This window comes from Apis dorsata, unplaced genomic scaffold (genome assembly GCF_000469605.1).
Source record: "Apis dorsata unplaced genomic scaffold, Apis dorsata 1.3 scaffold_1001, whole genome shotgun sequence".
Classification (NCBI taxonomy): Eukaryota; Metazoa; Arthropoda; class Insecta; order Hymenoptera; family Apidae; genus Apis; species Apis dorsata.
In genome coordinates, this window is record NW_006264102.1 from 12,050 (window position 1) to 16,305 (window position 4,256).

At 17.0% G+C, this 4,256-nt stretch overlaps 1 protein-coding gene across 1 annotated transcript in view; it reads left to right on the forward strand.

Annotated features, from left to right (window-relative positions):
* The window catches only part of LOC102679763 (SR-related and CTD-associated factor 4), a 13,479-nt gene extending 10,015 nt beyond the window's left edge, over positions 1 to 3,464 (forward strand). The window contains exon 18 of the mRNA XM_006624218.1: positions 3,351 to 3,464. The gene's annotated coding sequence lies outside the window, so the exon portion shown is untranslated. The remainder of the gene's footprint in view (positions 1 to 3,350) is intronic.
* The last annotated feature ends 792 nt before the right edge of the window (positions 3,465 to 4,256 follow it).

Sequence of the window (4,256 nt, forward strand, 5' to 3'; positions counted from 1 at the left end):
GATGCGTGCTTGCATGCATGCATGTGTGTATGTATACGTTTGTATGAAAGAAAAAATGTAAAAATTGACAAATATTTGCATGTATGTAATTGACTATGAAAAAAGAAAAAAGAGAAAGTGAAGAAAAATGAAAATATATATAGCACTGATGTTCGGTGCGGCTCAATCAAACAAAAAATAAATATTTTCTATATAATATCTTTCTTCATAAGCAGAATAACAGCCTTTCATTCCGCTGGCTCCCAGAATTGTCTTTATATTTTTCCTAGTAGGCATCAAATATTAAATATATGACTTTAATAATGTATAAAATTGTTTTTAAAAGATTTTGTCTGGGAGTCTTCATAATAAAATCAAGATAATTAGTCATTATTTATTAATTCTATTTATCGTTATTTATATGACTGGTTTGATTAATTTTTTATTTTTATCAATCTTTATTTATATCACAATAAGTTTAATTATTTAATCAATTTATAGGAAAGTTACAACTTCCAAAAAATAGTTTGAACATTAAGCTAGTTGTGAGTCAAACCTTCAATTGATTACTATAATTTTTTTTTAATAAATATATTTATTTTTTAATAAATATCTTAGCTAATTTTTTATAAGCAAAATATAAAAAAAGGATATTTCTTTTTTTACTAACAAAAAAATTAAGATATAAAAAAACAAATATTATTATTTAATTAAAATAATAATTAAATATAATTATTTTTAACATTATTTAACATTAAATATGATTATTATTCTGATGATTATACAAATTTATTTTTTTTTTTAATTTGCATTAAAGAAAAATATTTTATGCTTATCAATTACTAATCGTATGTTTTTAAAATAATTATAAGTCTATTTTAACTAATATATTATTCTATCTAATTTTTTTACTATGCAATTTATGTCTGAAAAATTTTTCCTCCGAATATTGAATAATATATTAAAGAAATTTAATTTAAAGAAATCAGAAATTTCAATAAAAATTTTGATATAAAACAAAGAAATTTCTGAAACAATAAAAGTTAAATATTTGAAATGATATTCGGAATGGAATTAAATCTTTTCAGCTTGAGATACTTGTTCAGTACTCATATTCGTGTATTCACATACTTGCGTGAGTTTCTCTCTCTCTGTCGCCATACGACGATGGAACACCAGCCACCAGGTCGCTTACGCTCAAACTGAGCGGCAAGTGCAAGGTACTGTTGTGTTTTATTCATATTTATGTAGGTAGATAGATAGATACATATCCATACAACATACACACACACACACACGCGCGCGCGCGCGCGTATGTGTATATATATATATATACATTTATTTATTTATTTATACATATTGCATTCTGGACAAACTTATGCAAAAAGATGAAACATGTTTATTATATTTTTAATGAAACGAAAAAATTTATTTTAAGATAATATTAATTTTAATATTTCCAAATTTCTGAATTTTAAAAATTTGTGTTTAATCGAATAACGATTAAAAGAAATATTGAATTTGATTTATTCTATGAATTTTTATTAAGTAAAAGTTAAAAATTTAAATTTCATTATATAATATTTAATTACATCGTATTGTTTTAATAATTAAAAAAAAATGTAATTAGAATACGTAAATGATGTGCAATAAATATGAATTAGAATGTTATTATTATTATTATTATTAAATAAAAAACAATTTTGTATTTATTGATAAATTAAAAATACAAATATTATTGTTTTATCTAATAATAATAAATTTCTATTAAAATTATTTGTGTTAAATTTTATTTAATAATATTTAATAATATTAAATTTTATAATAAATTTTGTAAAATAATGAGTTCATATTATCATATTCAAAAATCGTTTTATGATTGTTAATAATATAAAACGATAATATTAATTAATATTAAAATATAATAAGTTTAAGTTCGTCCAGAGTCATTTTTTCTAATAAATCATCATATTATAAATTTCTAAAAGTAAAAAAATTAAAAAGAAAATTATTATAATTCAAAATAATATAAGTATAAGAAGCCCGTGCACCACTCCGGAGCAGAGTTCAAAAAATTGCGATTAATTTATTTACATGAACAATTAATGAATCATTTATGTAAATATATATTTATGTATTTACACATAAATATAATATGATAAATAAGATAGATAAAATTTAACAAAACAAATATAAATGCAGAGATCAGTTTATTTTTAATATTATTTACAATAGAAGTATTATTATTTGTAATATTTTAATGGAATTTGTCTTATTTATGCTTGGTTATAATTTCTATATGTTATATATAATTTTTGTTTAATTTAAAATTACTTTCTTTTCAATCAAATATAATATATTTTGTAACCTGTTATTGATGTCGATTTAATCGATGAAAAAACTTGGTATACACATGCGCAAAAGTACGTAGTCAATAGAATATCGGATATAAAATCTTGAGTATACATTAACCTCGAATTTTTATTCATATTCATTTAGAAAACATTTAAAAAATATCAAATATTTTTTAAAATGACTCAATGTAAAAAATACTTTGATTTGAATATTTAAAAAAATTAAGAATATTTAAATATTTAAAAAATAACAAATTTTCAATATAAAACGAAGATTGACATTTTTTTATAATAATTAATTATATCATTATCAATTATAACTTAATAAATAGTAAGAATGATTACATACAATTTTTTGCTAATGAAAATAAAAAAAAATATGAACATCTTTACAAGATATATTACAAGTTATATATAAAAAAAAATATATAATATGATATTTATAGATTGTTAAATTTAAATATGTATTATTATTTTAATTATGAATTATAAGAGTCACTTTTTATTTCATTTCTTAAAATTTTTTATTTATTCAAATCTGTTTTAATTAATAAATATCTTCAATATCTTGTTTTTTATCATATAATTTAATTATATATATATATTTAAACTGTAAAAAACATATAATTTAAATCTTATATAACTAGCCAAAAAATAATGATTATTGAATATATTATATATATGAGGATTATTAACATAGATAATTAACATAAATAAAATTAAATTTGATGACTTTTGATAAATTTTACTTTTAATGTTTCTTATAAATGAAAAACAAAATGATATTTCAATTTTGATTATATTTTATTTGAAATTAATAATTAAAAAGTAAATTAAAAATTATGAAACTAATATTAATTTCATATATATATTTTTAATTAAAATTATATAGATCAATTTTTATTTGAATTACATAATTATATTTATATTGTATAATTATATTTTTATTATACATATTATTATATATATTTTTATTATTAATTTGAATTAAATATATTTTAATATTATTTGTTTCAGACACAATACATCTTGAAATGGAACAAATGGATCTATTATGTGTTTTTTCCTCAATCTTATGTATTTATTGTAAACATAAGCATTTTAATAAAATTGAGATATGAATGTATATAACGATATGAGCATATATCATTATATTAAATAATTTAAGTTAATTTTTATTATTTTCTTATATTCTAATTTTCTAATTTTTTATTTTTTGTTTACAAATATTTTATAATTTTAATATAAGATTTTTTTAATTATTGATTAAAATTATCGAAATTATTGAAATGATATCGTATTTCCATAAAAAAGCTGAGATTGATTTAAACAACATATTAAATAAAAAAAATAATGCATTTCTTATCTTTCAATTCTTATCTTTTGATTTTTATTTAAATTTTTTATGTCAAATTTTGATTTTTGATACATATTATTATTAAAAACCTGAGATATTGAAAAAAATTCAAAAAAATTTCTATATAACATTTTTTATATACTCAAATTTAAAAATTGTATATTATAACAAATATACATATAATAATATTTCATAAATGTTTTAATTTTCTGAAAAATAATAAAATTTAATGAAAACTTTATATCTATATTAAATATCACTAGTTTATGCATAACATTATATATAAAATTTTAATATATTTTAACTTTATACATAATCTAATTAAAAAAAATAATTCTTTATATATAAAAATTTGAAGTTAATATATATCAATACATATATAAATATACAATATATTTATAAAAAAATAATGTGCTTTTTATTCTATGAGATAAATATTTTATAATATGCAATGTTATTAGATATAAAAAATATGACAATATTAAATTGAAATACATAATTATTTAAAAAAAAATAATAATTCATAATTGTAACATATTCAAATTGTAAATTTAATTAAATAAAAT